Here is a 15,869-nt window from a genome sequence, read left to right as displayed (position 1 = left end):
AACTTGCAGTGATGCACAGCTGCTACCTGCTAGTATGGGAAGGCCACGTCTGCGTCTTCCATCTCTGGACTGCTTCTCTTCTGTCTTCATGGCTGGAGTAGTCCTGTCAATTCCTCTCTGTTGCTGGAATCCACATGGTCTCGGAGTTGTTTTCTGAAAATATACAAACATATTCTTGACCAAATGTTAATAAAGGAATATTTTCTATAAATTTGACTGGGGATCCTATTTTATTTTTTGCCCAAATAATTTTTCTCTGGCTTGTTTTGACACCTTGTGTGTTTTTCATGGGTGTCTTGCTTTTAGCCTTACAATTAATTTTCTAAAATATTAATTTTCTAGATGTAATTTACTTACAGGATATTTTTCCTTACATGATATTGTTCTACCATCCTCTCCTTTTTTGATTTAAATGTTAGGAGGCTTTTGAAAATTTTATAATGTAGTCTTGATAGCTTTTAAATTTTAATTTTTTGCACTATAATATTACTGTTTTAAGTTCATTACATGGTGCACAATTTTATCATGAGATGAAGTACCAATAAAAATTTTAGTTAACACTTTAGGAATACCTTTTCATCCAGTACAATTAATTTTTCTAGAATATTCGCTTGTTTCAACTAGCTAATTTAAATTTGCCTGAAAACTTGACTACTATTTTACTGTCAAATTTATTACTCTAACAATAATCTTGTTTTACCCTGTAAATATTGGTGGAAGGGATTATTTGCCTTCTTGAGTAGGTCCTGAGCATTCCTGGTAGTAGGCTGGATTTAGATATTGTAAACCCACTTCCCCACACCATGGGTACAAGACAACTCAAACAATTCTTGTTGGAGTGAGAGGGCAGCTTCTGTCGGCCAAGTCTCTGTCGGTCACCTGGATCCTGATCTGAGCTGGGCATGGGAAGCACAAAGCAGCCATGGGGTCAGGAGACCTCCCTCAGAAGGGGCTAGGGTTCAGGCCCCTGCAATGTTGGGGGTGTGAGTGTCTGTGCCCCACCTCTGTTGATCCCCAAATTCTCTCCTGATGGCCCCTCTGTGACTGTGCCTGTCTTAGGTTGTTCCTTCCCTGAGGAATCTTACCCGTCTCTGGCTAACCAGCCATCCTCCGGGGCCAAGCAGGGTGACGTGAGGTTCAGTTTTGTCTCCTTGCTACCCGTTATTCTTAAGGCAAATCACAGGTGGTAACATCAACCCTAGTAATCAGTCCCATGACTCACCCCTATCAGCTCAGCCCCTTACTCACAGGCTGCAGAAAGTGGATGGTGGCATATGATGTACCTCCTGGTGATTACATCACTCAGGGACTTGATCACAGGGAGACCATGCCAGGTCATATAGAGGTACTTCTTTTTTAAAAAATATTTCTTTATACTTTTAAAAAATTATTGATTTTAGAGAGAGGAAGAGAGACAGAGCAAAACATCAATGTAAGAGAGAAACATCAATTAGTTCCCTCTTGTATGCTCCTAGACTGAGGATCAAACCTGAAACTTGGGTATGTGCCCTGACTAGGAACCTAACTCACCCCTTTTTGGTATATAGGACAATGCTCAAATCAACTGAGCCACACTGGCCAGGGCTAGAGGTCCTTCTTTTGAGACATCAATCAGACAGGTTTTAATTCCCTTGGTTAGATGGGCAAAGAAGTGATGCATAACATTAGGGGGAAAAATCACCCTTGGATCAAATTGTCACCCCAAACTGAGCAGGGAGTTAGTGTAGAGAGGTGAAGTGCATAGGTTAGGGAGTCAGACAGACCTGAGTTCAAATGCCAGCTCTGATCTGACTGGCTGTTTGACTTGGGAAAAGATGGATCATTCAGCCTTAGTTCCCTCTTTTGTAATATTAAAGTACCACTACCTAAATATTTGTTTAATACTAGTGGCCTGGTGCACAAATTCATGCACATTGAAAGGATGATATTAACTAAAAGAAATATTTTAATATAGCTATTCGCCCTTTCTCTATAATAGAAGTGACAACCATATTCATGGTCGACAATGACAGATGGAAACACAGATGTGCGATTGGCGCCAGTGAGAGCTTTATATGTATCACTCATGAGTGAGTCAATGTAGCCTTTTATATATGTAGAATAAACTTGCTTAATTAGATCTGCTTTCTGATTTAGCTAAACTTTTTGCAGCCCAGTGAAGCACCCCAACTTCTCTTTCAGGTAATTGTCAGCAACACAGCAGTAAATATCAACACAAAGCAGATTATTATTGTAGATCATGCAGTGATAACAAGGGTAAAATATTTAACGGCAGCAGTGTTTGATTGTATTCTGCACAGTGAGAAAAGCAGAAGTCATTTTCAAGGTCTACCATTTCTTACTTCTTTTCAGTCAGGTCAAGTTTCTAAACTTTCTAAATCTCTGTTTTCTGGCTAATGAAAATAAAATAGGATTCCACCAAGTTTCCTATCTACCTACTCCAGGACTTCTGTGAGGATCAAATGAGATGAGACACAGAAAAATGCTTCACAGATATTTGGTTAAAGTGTGAAATGTTTGCACTTGTCTATAAAGCAAGTCATGTTCTTGGGCTGAAGAAACTGCGAGGAGGTTAGTTGTTGCTAGGGAGAGGAAGCTGGGTGTTGCTATGTGACATCATTACCCAGCACCCATAGCAACCTTTCCCAGGCTGGGCTTTGTGCATTTTGTGCAATAACAGTGTTGGCTGGGATTTGCTAGGCTGTTGCTCTAGGATGGTGGTGGGGCCTGTGTTCCACTTGGGGGAAGGCGAGTGTTGCTTTGTTGGCACCAGGTCTGCAGTGCCATTTCTCTGTAAATGGCCAGGGCACATCACTGCAGCTCCTGCATTGAGCGTCTGCCCCCTGGAGGTCAGTGTGCATCATAGTGACTGGTTGGATGGGTGGAGGGTCACTTAGCATATTAGCCTTCTATATACATAACATTATCTACTCAATTTCCATCTTTCCCACATATAAATGTCCAATAATTATTTGTATTATATATAAAAAATATATATATTTTAGAGGGGGGGGGGGGGTGTCCCTCAGCCCAGCCTGCACCCTTTCCAATCTGGGACATCGCTCTCACAATTTGGGACTGCTGGCTCCCAACTGCAGGCCTGCCTGCCTGCCTGATTGCACCTAACCACTTCTGCCTGCCAGCCTGATCACCCCCTAACCACTCCCCTGCCAGCCTGATCAATGCCTAACTGCTCCCCTGCTGGCCCGATTGCCCCCAACTGCCCACCCCTGCTAGCCTGGTCGCCCCCAACTGCCCTCTCCTGCCAGCCCAGTCACCCCCAACTGCCCTCCCCTACAGGCCTGGTTGCCCCCAACTGCCCTCCCTTGCTGGCATGGTCACCCCTAACTGCTCTCCCCTGCAGGCCCAGTTGCCACCAACTGCCCTCCCCTGCCAGCCTGGTTACCCCCACAACTTCCCTCCCCTGCTGGCCTGGTCCTCCCCAACTTCCCTGGTTGCTCCTAACTTCCCTCCCTTGCAGGCCTGGTTCCCCCCAACTTCCCTCCCTCCCCTGCAGGCCTGGTCGCCTCCAACTGCCCTCCCTGCCAACCTAGTTGCCCCCAACTGCCCTCCCTTGCTGGCCTTGTTGCCCCTAAATGCCCTCCCCTGCTGGCCTGATCGCCCACAGCTGCCTTCCCCTGCCGGCCATCTTGTGACCACATGGGGATGGCCATCTTGTGCGAGGGTGTGATGGTCAATTTGCATACTACCTCTTTATTATATAGGATATAGTAACTAAAATGATAGAGTCAAAAGCTCTAATAGGGTAAGAACTGTTAAGACAATTAAAGCATGGAGCTTGGCTGCTCAGTGCAAAGAACAAACTTCCTAGGAGCAAATGTCCACCAGTGAAAGAAGCCATGATTATATGAGTTTAATACCATTGATTACAACTGTTTAGAAACTAGTTGGATATATGGATTACCAGTTGGAGGAAAAAGGTTGTTGTATGGAATGATGTAAGATGCTATCATTCATTTCAGCACAGTGCCATAAATACCTGAAGGTTCAACGCATGTGACATGAATCAGTGGTGACCTCCTGTGGAGGGGTGGAGAGAAGTGGTCTGGAGAGTGTACCTACAACCTAGCAGTAAGATACATTTGTGCCATAGTGGGCACAAAATACATTAAAAAGGAAGGAAGGAAAAGGAAGAAGATAGGATCCCTAGTTTTCTTACACAGAAAGGAAGTTTATTGAAGAAATCTAAAAGGGAATGTTACAAAAAAAATTAAATCTCTGGTTGGTCATCAATAGAATTAAAAACTCTGGGAGTTGAGGACAAGGAAAAGGCCCTGTACCCAAAGGGACTTCCTCACATATGCATCATGTAACTTCAGAGCTCCTTTGAGAGAGTATTTCTGTCCATTTTATCACCCATGTGTAAGACTGCTTTCCTCGGGTAGAGATAGGGGAAAGGTATCTGGCATCTGGGATGAGACTGATGCAAGATGGAAGCTGGGAAGAAAGATTGACAAACAGCATGTTGGGTAGCCATTGCCTTCTGTGCTATTTTCCCTAGAACTGACCTTTAGTCACTCTCTATATCTTTAGGTAGGGTTTACTCCTTTGGGTGGATTTCTTGTCATGGCTTTAAAAGGTCCAACATCTGTTTTCATCATATTTTTTCATTAGGTCCACAAACTTTTCAGGGAGATAAAATTTCCACTTGCTGTTGGTCTTTGCAGCCTAAAAGTAAAAATATTTCACTTGGGTTCATGTGTGCTGAATTGTTTTCCTACCTTGGGATTGACCTAAAACTTTGAATTCCTTCTTAGGGCTTCAGCATTTCCAGATGCCTTTATGAGATGCCCTGCCTGAGCATCCACCACAGGGCTCAGTATAGAAGAGAGAGGGAAGATCAGATAGTTGAGCTGACTAGTACTAGTAATTATCTGGTTCCCTTTCAGAACTCCCGGACCTTGGCTCTACTCCATAACCACCCTTTCTGTCTGTGATGAGCCCCTTATCCTCAGGGACCCCTGGTAATCAACCCTGTCAGAAGCTCATATATTTCTTCCTATACAGAATGACTCAGGCAAAGAAAGAAGATGAGTCTTTAAAGTGGAAGTGGATCAGATAAAGGGCCATTGGAAAGCTAAAAAAAGCTTTCTTGTCACCCAGGGAACTGGCTTGGTACTTGAGATCATGAACAACCATGAGAGAACCTCTCTCTCTCTCTCTCTCTCTGGATAGCAAATATATGTCTAACAAACCTACAAGGAAATTGTAAATAACTTTATCTGTGAGGAACTAAGAATAACACAAGAGCTTTTTTTTTTTTTTTAGCCAAGCCTATTTTCCTATTTTTGTACTTGCTGATGCAAAGACCATCTTCTCAAACCACTGAGATTGAGAGCATTGTCATTTTCAAACCTTGAGACCCTTTCAGATGCCACCTTATGAAGGACTTGATAGAGAATATTTTGTCAACATGATTCCTCAAATAAGGTGGCTTTTTCCAGATTTTCAGAGGAGTAGGACTGCCTCTGAGAACCCGGATTTTAGGGGGCACATCTAATCAGGAAACTTGATAAGTACCAGGCACTCCTTCTCCCCGGTTACTGCCTGAGCAATGTTAGTGCTTTTACTTCACGGAGAAACAAGAGTAAATTTCTTCAATTCCAACCTGTTTTCATGCTGTTAGACCACAGTAGTCTCAAATACTTACCAATTTGTCACCCATTTCTTACCCCCTTTACTCTTGCTGACCCTATTCAGAAAGTTCACTTCTGTGCTCTGATCTCTCTATCTCCCCAAAGATCCTCTTCCCTCACTCTTTCCCTCTGCATCAGCTCCTGTAGCTTAATTTATGCTCATAAGCAAGGTTTCCAACTTACTTAAACAATAAAAAACTCTCTAGACTCTGGGTCTTGCTTTATTTGCTTTTCTATCATTCTCTTCTTACATTAATATGCATGATTTCAAAAAAATGAGTATTTTTTTTGCTAATTTGTTCTTTACTCATTTATCAGCCTTTGGTTGGGATCCTCCCATATGCCAGGAACTGTGCAGGCTGCAGGGAACATGAAGATGAACATGACAATTCTTGCCCTTAAGGAGTTCACAGTCTGGCATAGGATACCAGTTAATTAATGATCACACAAAGGGTCAGTGCTACCCCAGAGAGATTTACAGGTTCTCTGGGTGTACATAGCACCTTCCAGTTTATCCTTCAAGACATGATAGCAAAACTCCTCCCTCTATGAAAGCCTTTCGTGTCTTAAGGATCACATATCACCTTGTATTACTATTATGATAGCATTTGTCACATATCTGTGCCCAGCTAAATCCTCTGATATCTTGTGAGTTTGCTAAAGTCAGGGGCTATGCGCTATTTACCCCAGGACCTTTATCCCAAAGCCTGGTACTTATAATGTAGAAGCTCTCAGTAAGTTCTTATTGAAAGAGACTGAGTTAGAAGGAGCACAATATCTTTGGAGGCCAACTTTTATGGTGGTGACAATGATAAAGTGAGAGAAACCTTAGGACAGAGGGCAGAGCCATGGGAAGAAAGCACCAAGAACTGTTTGCATATTCAATCCATTCTCTCTTTCTTATCACCTGGAACTTCTATCCACCATGTTTGTTCAAACCTGGGAGGGTTTTGAGTTTGATTTTTATCACAAAGGGCATTTCCCTTTCAAAACAGGAGGTTTGGCTGGTTGTGCATGGAAACCATGCTTTTCACTCTGGTGCAGCCAAACTCCTCCAGCCATTGTGGCAGGAAGCTTTAGACCTTCTGAAAATGAGGAGGGGTATGAGCATTAGAATTAGGAGAGCAACCAAGTGAAATCTATGGGCTCCCACCTTTTTACTACTATGCAGCGCTAAAAAGAAGGCTCTCTAATCCTTTGAGACAGCCTGGAGGAACCTGGAGAATATTTTGCTAAGCAAAATAAGCCAGTCAGAGAAAGACAAGTATCACAAGTTCTCACTCATATGTGGACTCTAATGAACAAAATAAACTGATGAGCAAAATAGATCCAGAGACATAGAAGCATGGAACAGACTATTGAATCTCAGAGGAAGGCGGGGGTGGATGGATGGGTGGGTGGGAAGAGATCAACCAAAGAACATATAATATATGCATAATCCATCTACATAGACAATAGTGTGGTGAAGGCCTGGGGTGAGGGGTGGGGGCAGGCTAGAAGGGGTGAATGGCGAAAAAAAGGGGACATATGATATATTTTCAACAATAAAATTTAAAAAAATAATGGAAAAAGAAAAAAAAAAAGATGGAGGAGATGTTGGACAGAATTTATCTGACCAAACGTTGTTCTTGGGAGCAGAAAAGGGTTTATTATCATTATATATTTTAAGGCATAATTTAATGGAAGGTAAGAGATAAGATGGTTTGCCCAGCTGTTAGTAAGAACCTAGCTAAGTCTTCTGACTTCTAGGGCAAGTCTCTTTTCTCAAACTCTTTGAAACTACTTGAGCAGTAAAGTGAAGATATTAGTTTGATGTTTCTCTGAGTTAGTCAACTTAGCAATGATTTCACTTTGACATAAATGCCTTTCTTGCTTTGGGCTGTGAATTTATCAGAAGTCATCCTGGATGCAGTCAAAGCAGGTAGTTAAAGTTAAGGGAAGGGGGATATGAGACCACCCTCCCCGCATCCAGGTGTAAAGCAACTTCCTTCCCCCACCCCTTTCTGTATGAAGGCATTGTACCGACAGTGCTCTGGACTCCCTGTGGGTTTATCACCCCAAATCTTGTCAGGACACTAGAGGAATGACATTCTTTTCTGAAAGTTTAATACTTTTTAATTTTGCTAAATACCAACTAGTTCTCTGTGTGTGTTTTGTTTCAAATGTCATAGCAAACTCATTAGTAGCTTGTTACCCAGGCTGTTGGAGTTGGGCTGATGCTAGTGAAAGAAAATTAGTCAGTGGAACTTAAATCAATGCCGGAAATGATCCTTGTACAGACTATCAAGAGTTTGATAAATGCCACAGCACATTAGCCAAATGCCAGCAATCAGAAGCAATAAAACCATTAATGGATTTCAATAATTCAGTCCAAAAAGGTCACACATGAATCAAGGATGGGATGAGCAGAGGGAGGATGTAGGAGGTAGAGTAATCTCATCAGGAATCCAATAAATTTATTGGGTTTGGGGAAAGGAAACAAAATAATGTTGAAGACAGTACTACAGGGTAACTATGAATATATTGAAGTAATCCTACTAAATGTTAAAGTATATTAATTGACAATTTTTTGACCTTGTGTTTCTTACCTGTATGTTAGAAATGATTGGTAAGTTTGGATTCACAGAGAAAAGTATAAAGAAGAATGCTTTTAATGGTTAAGGTGGTTTACTCCAGAGTGGCTTAGATGTGCTACTTAGAGGCAGGACAATGAATGGATTAGAGGTAACTGCAAGCTTTGAAGGCCACTTCCAACCTTTAGTTTTATGCTACAAATTTAGATCCAGGAACCTGTAGAATGGGAGGACATTGTCTTTTGCTCAATCAGATTCCACATCCGATCTAATAAAAGAGCAATATGCAAATTGACCGTCACTCCAACACACAAGATGGCCGCCCCCATATGGACACAAGATGGCCACCACAAGATGGCTGGCAGGGGAGGGAAGTTTTGGGCAATCAGGCCAGCAGGGGAGGGCAGTTGGGAGGGACCAGACCTGCAGGGGAGCAGTTAGGCGTAGATCAGGCTGGCAGGGGAGTGTGTTAGGGGGTGATCAGGCTGGCAGGCAGAAGTGGTTAGGGGCAATCAGTCAGGCAGGCAGGCAAGCAGTTGGGAGCCATCCGTCCTGGATTGTGAGAGGGATGTCCAACTGCCCGTTTAGGCCTGATCCCACCAAGATTGCCTAAACGGGCAGTCAGACATCCCTCAAGGGGTCCCAGATTGGAGAGGGTGCAGGCTGCACTGAGGGACCCCCCCCCCCATGCACAAATTTCATGCACCAGGCCTCTAGTAGTTTAATATAAATAACAAGAAGTCCATAGTCACAGGCCACCCACATTTTAAATACCATCACCTTTCATTTTACCTTCTCTTTAGACTGATTGGTACCTTTGGAAAACTTCAAAGGCAGAACTTCTGAAGCATTTCTAAAAAAATATTTTAACTTAAATTTATATATAAAAAATTGGTGAGAGAGAGAGAGAGAGAGAGAGAGATTGTATATATTGTGCAGTGATCACCATAGTACTGGTAAGTCTAGTTAACACCCATTACCATAGTTGCAATTTATTTTTCTTGTGATGACCAGATCAATAGATTCCTGAAGTCAAACTATCAGGAAAAATTACAACACACAGAAAAATTTACATGTGTGATGGGGAATATGACTGAAGCTGGAGCAAAAGGATCTGCTGGATAATAACACATGATAGATATTCTGCCTGTATGTGCACTTCCTCCTGAGGAAGAAAAGGGGCAAACATTATGCAAAATAATTTTGAGATTTATTTATATACTAGAGGCCCAGTGCACGAAATTCGTGCACAGAGGCGGGTTGTCCCTCAGCCCAGCCTGTACCCTCTCCAATAGGGGACCCCTCAAGGGATGTCTGACTGCCCATTTAGGCCCGATACCACTGGTGGGATCGGGCCTAAACGGGCAGTCGGACAGCTCTCTCACAATCCAGGACTGCTGGCTCCCAACTGCTTGTCTGCCTGCCTTCCTGATTGCCCCTAACCGCTTCTGCCTGCCAGCCTGATCACCCCCTAACCACTCTGCTGCCAGCCTGTTTGCCCACAACTTCCCTCCTCTGCCCGCCTGGTCACCCCTAACTGCCCTCTCCTGCAGGGTTGATCACCTCCAACTGCCCTCCCTTGCAGGCTTGGTCCCTCTCAACTGCCCTCCCTTGCAGGCTTGGTCCCTCTCAACTGCCCTCCCTTGCAGGCCAGGTGCCTCCCAACTGCCCTCTCCTGCTGGCCATCTTGTGGTGGCCATCTTGTGTCCACATGGGGGCAGGATCTTTGACCACATGGGGATAGCTATATTGTGTGTTGCAGTGATGATCAAACTGCATAGTACTCTTTTATTAGATAGTATAGAGGCCTGGTACAGGGGTGGGGGCCAGCTAGTTTGCCCTGAAGGGCGTCCCGGATCAGGTGGGGGTTCTCTTGGGGCGTGGGGGGGCCTGAGCGAGGGGCCTGTGGTGGTTTGCAGGCCGGCCACGCCCCCTGGCAACCCAAGTGGAGGCCCTGGTATCTGGGATTTATTTTCCTTCTGCAATTGAAACTTTATAGCCTGGAGCGGAGCCAAGCCTGGGGCTCCCTTCGAGGCCGGCAGCCATTTGTGTTGGGGTTATAATTGAAACTTTGTTGCCTTAAGCGGGTGGGCCCAGCCAGGGTGTTCGGAAAGCTTTGTTTCCCTTGTTGCCGGAGGCAACACTGGCCTGCTCTCTCAAGTTCCATTCTGCCGCCATTTGTTTGAATTTGTTTACCTTCTATAATTGAAACTTTGTAGCTTGAGGGGAGGCTTAGGCCTGGCAAGGGCAGGTGGAAAGCTTGGCTTCCTCTGTTACCTAGGAAACCTTGCTCTCTGTGGCTGTAGCCATCTTGGTTTGGGTTAATTTGCATACTCACTCTGATTGGATGGTGGGCGTGGCTTGTGTGTGTCAGAGGTATGGTCAATTTGCATATTTGTCTATTATTAGATAGGATGTAGGGTTTTTTAAAATATATTTTTATTGATTTCAGAGAGGAAAGGAGAAGGAAGAGAGAGAGATAGAAACATCAATGATGGGAGAGAATCACTGATTGGCTGCCTCTTGCATGCCCCACACTGGGGATCAAGCCTGCAACCCAGGCATGTGCCCTTGACCGGAATCAAACCTGGGACCCTTCAGTCCACAGGCCAACGCTCTATCCACTGAGCCAAACCAGCTAGGGCTCTATGTAAGTTTTTAAGAAGATTTTCTTCAGCTCAATTTCCACAAATGCTGATGACTCCCAAACTTGTATGTTCCTATCTTTGGTCTGTGTGTTTCTCTTTAGTGTACCATTTACATCCAGCTGCCTCATCTATATCTCCATTTGATGTCTTTCAGGTATCTCACATTTCACAAGTGCAAAACTTACCTTTTGATTCAGAATACCTACGCTTTTACCCCCTTCAGACCGCCTACCCCACAAATCAAACACTTTTCCTATAGCCTTCCCTGTTTGGATAAATGGAAATTTTATTTACTCACATGCTTAGGCCAAAACCTCTGGCATCATATTTGACTTTCTCTTACTCTCATGTCTCAAATCATGTAGATTTGATTTTCAAAATGTATTCAGAATTTTTTAAAAAATCTATAAATATAATTCATCACATGCACAGATTAAAGAAGAAAATGATATGATTATTTAAATAGCTACAGAAAAAGCATTTAATAATACTTAACATAAATTTTGATTAAAAACTTATCAAATTAGAATTTCTTTAACTGAATAAAGGGTATAAAATCTATACAAGTCATCAGTCTAAATTAAGAAATATTAGCAACATTCTCTTTAAAATCAGGAACAAGACAAGAATGATTATTATTACCACTTCTAATCAATGTTATATTGGAGGTCCTAGTCAGAGTCTGAGGCAAAAAAAAGGAAAAAAGAAGATTGTCCTACTGTCTTTCTTGTCCTTTCTTTAACATGCAGATATCTTCCCACCTTAGTTGTTTGCTTATGCAATTCTCTTTTATGAAAATGTTGTTTCTCATTCTTAAATGAATTAACAGATAAAAAATGTGAGTTCCATGTGAACAGGGGTTTTGTCTGCTTATGCATTATTGTATCCCAGCTCTTAGAAGAATGTACATTGGAGCAACTATATAATTGCAAAAGAAAACATAGGGCTCCTTATTAAAAAAGTACTTAAAATTTTCAAGATAGTGACAATAGAGCATTAAACCAAGTGTAGGGCCCTTTTGAACACAAGACTGTATGACTATCTATAGAGACACAGATGATATACTCAAGAAGCCAGACCTATGTAGAAATTATACAGTAAGCACTTAAAACACATTGCTGAATGAGTGAATAAAATGAATGATCTCACCTGGTCATCTCAATATCCCATAAGGCAGTGGGTACAAATGCGGCTCAGAGAGCTAAATGACCTGTCCAGTTTTATAGACTCTGTGGCCTACCTTGGCCAAATCCAACTGGAAGTCAGGACAAAGGAGCTTGTTGTTGGAGTTGATACAGGTCAACCTCTGAGGCCACAGAGCAGGGGAGGAGTTTAGTGTGGGTGTGGGGGAAGACAGGAATTCCAGGACACCCCTCTTCTCACCCTTCTCTTGACGTGTTTCTCCACCAGAGTGTAAGTGCCATAAGGTGGTGGGATTGTATGGCATCCCCAGAACCTGGCCCCAGGGCAATGGAAAGTATGGGTTAGTTAGATGGACTATAAATTACATGGATCAAAACCTTGTTGAGAGAAAATTATAGGATTAGAGTCCAGCACATGGTGGCTGCTATTTAATATATACATATTGTTGAGTAAATTTGTTAGCCATTGCATTTATGAATCTGTATTATAAGCCCCAAATTATAGATTCATTTAATGGTAAGGTCTAAATTCAGGAAGGAATGTCTCTAAATTTAATCCTGCAAACTATTAAGAAGATAAAAGAAGCAGTAGGAGGTTGAGACCAGTGCCTCCAAACTCATCACTAGGAATGACAGCTCAGGGGTATAGTTCTGTGTTATCAGCATATTTAGGAGTGTTTAGGGGAACAATTAAAAATGATAGAATTAATTAAAAGGAAAGGCACACAGGTGGGAGGGTATAATGACAATCTAGTAGAATTATGTAGCACTCAAAAGTATGACCATAGAGCTGTCCAGACCAGTTTGGCTAAAATTTTCTGTCTTTATTGTGTAATCTGTTCTCTGTAACTCAGTATTTAAATTTTTAAAAAAGCTATTATTACATCACCTTTAAACTGTATAATATTTTACAAGATTAAAAATTTGTCTCAAACCCACATACAGCTATTCTCAGTTATTTAAGTATCCTTTTAATATAAATACTTATGCCAAAATTTATAAATTATGTAGACTTTAGTTTGCATAAATTTGTATAAATTACATGTAATTTAGTTTGTTTCTATTTAATACTAGAGGCCCGGTGCACAAAATTTGTGCACTCGAGGCAGATTCCCTCAGCCCATCCTGTGCCCTCTCACAGTCTGGGAGCACTTGGGGGATGTCTGACTGATGTTGGACATCCTTAGTGCTGCCTTGAAGGTGGGAGAGGCTCCTGCCACTGCCGCTGAGCTCACCAGCTGTGAGCCTGGCTCCTGGCTGAACCAGGGAGGTAGCTCCTGCGTTGACTATCTGCCCCTTGGTGGTCAGTGCGCATCATAGCAACTGGTCATTCCACTGATCGGTCGATTTGCATATTAGTCTTTTATTATATAGGATTACATTATAAGCACATTGCTCTTTGTTTGTAGTCTTTATGTTTCTTTTTACAATAACTCTAGAACATTCCTTGAAGTTGCTATGCTTTGTCACTTGTTAGCTGGTAGGCATTTTGTATTTAAAGTTTATTACCTTGCCACAATGTACCTTTATGTACATAACTTTTTTTCTACTTTTGAATGTTAACTTAGGAATAAATTCCCAAGAATGGGTTTAGCGGTGCAATGGCATAGCATCCTGATGGCTTGCAGTCAACCTGCTCTTCTCACTGGCTACTTCCTTTACCACAAATTCCCCAGGTAAATCTGACACTCACAGCAAAATGTCTCTCCTCACTATTCACTGATATGCACTTTGTACTTTAGTGGGACATACTCTCCATGGATCCCAGCTCACACCATGTTCACTGATCTGAAACTCATTCCTCCTTCTATGTTTTTATCTTGATGTACCCATTTCCCAAATAATATCCCCTTTCCTGTTGTTGCTCAAAAAACAGCCTCTCTCCTTATTGTAACACACACCTATATCACTTCTCTTTAAACTCTTATTATGTGTCTAGCCTTTATGATGCAAATCAACATGTCATTGTTTTCTAATAATTTCATGTGCATTAATTTTATTATCAATTTTTTGATTTTAAGGTACTCAAATTTAAGCTTTTCCGATTTTAAGGTACTTTGAGGGCAAAGACTGAGGGATATATATTTCTGTAACCTGATTGTTTTTATCAGAAGTGCTGGGCCAACTTAAAACTCAGTAAATATATACTTGATAATCAATAAATAATTTTGGCTTATAATTTCTTCTAATAGTCCTTTGAACTATTCTTTCAAAACATTGTATTAATCTCCTTTTTTATTTTGGCAGATAGTAAGTAAAGAAATGATACTTTGGGGGTGTGACTTACTTGCTCTGAAGGCAATGAAATGCACAGAATTTGACCATCAAAACAGAAAACATTGCAAGAAACATCTGAACAGAAGGAAATTTAATTGAAACATTGAACATAATGTTGGTGAATATTATAATATTGGTAATATTAGCAGTTACCAATTGCAGAAATAATATAATGTAACATTCAAAACGCAGTTGGCTTAAAATCATAACCACATTATTAGTTCTCAATTTTGTGGGTCAGTGATTTAGGCCAGTGGTCCTTCTGGTCTGGACCGGGATCAATAACAAGTGTGGGGCTCAACTGACTGTTGTTCAGCAATTTAGCTCACATCTATAGGTTTCTCATGCCTCTTCAGTGTATTCTCATGTGACATTCTATTTGAGCTGTGGAGATGGGCCAAAATGCAAACAGAAGTGGGCAAAAAGGCATAGAGTCAGCACCTGAGATGCAAAGAAAAGACTGCTGAGGGTCCCATGGCTATCGGAGTAGGCAGTAATTCAGAATATCATGGGCCAGCTACAGTTGGAATAGAAAGAATTGATAGGCAGGAAAAACTAGGGTTCAATAGTCAAATGGGAAAGGCATCTAACAGTAGGAAGGGGAGTGAGACAAATGGATAAAACCTCAGCCAAAAGAGTTGGGAGATGTGCTGGACCTGAGGCGGAGGAGGGGAGGCGGGGGATGGGTGGGCGCTGCATGCAGGGAGCTATGAGAGGGCTTCTGAAAATACATCAGTCTCAATGTCCTCCTGTCTATGGGGAAGGCAGGCATCAATCTCCACGGGGAATGTGTTTTCTAATAAAGGCAGGAAGAAAGGCACATCTTATTCTCCATTCTGAGATGACTAACCAGACTTACGTTTAAAGTTTTTTCTACCTCACTGGTTTCTGGTTCATCCCCCTGTCAGAATGAGAACAGGAGACAAGGACTTTAATTGCATCAAGTCCATCATGAAGATTGATCTGTGTTCTCTGCACTTTGAAATAAAATCAGAGTCAAGTCTGATCATTGAGGAACAGAGAAACTCATTTAAGTCATGGGTTTTACTGGTCATTTCCGTCACTTTCCATAGGGGAAGGTAGTGATATTAGTTCAATGAGCATGGAGAGGGGACAGGGCTTTCTTAATATAGAGCTTAAAATAAAGTGAGGATGGAGTCCTGGTACAGATGCTTCCCATCTCACATGAAGTTCAAGAGCATCTAATGTGTCCCTGCAAGGACCTGTGCCTCTGTTCCACGTCCCCATCACAGGAGACTTGAGAGAAGGCAGTGCACATTGCTGGTAACTTTAGGAGTGTAGTTCAAAATTATCCCTCTCACTGGACGATCATGGTGTCTGGAACCAAACCATTGAAGATTTTCTGCTCTGAGGCTTGAAGCTTCAGAAATCCAGACATAGATCCAAATGCTATGGAAAGAGTAAGTCAACCATCACCAGCAGGGGCCATTTAGTAGCCATACTGGGAGATAGTAGACAAGGAATAATTTGGAAGAGAGAGAGGAGTTGAATCAAGCCAAGATGAACCAGATCAGATTCACAAACACTGATGATGATTATTTTCTAAGTTGG

The sequence above is a fragment of the Eptesicus fuscus genome, chromosome 2 (assembly GCF_027574615.1).
Source record: "Eptesicus fuscus isolate TK198812 chromosome 2, DD_ASM_mEF_20220401, whole genome shotgun sequence".
NCBI lineage: Eukaryota > Metazoa > Chordata > Mammalia > Chiroptera > Vespertilionidae > Eptesicus > Eptesicus fuscus.
The sequence above is the reverse complement of the archived record's forward strand: the minus strand, read 5'-3'. Positions refer to the sequence as shown.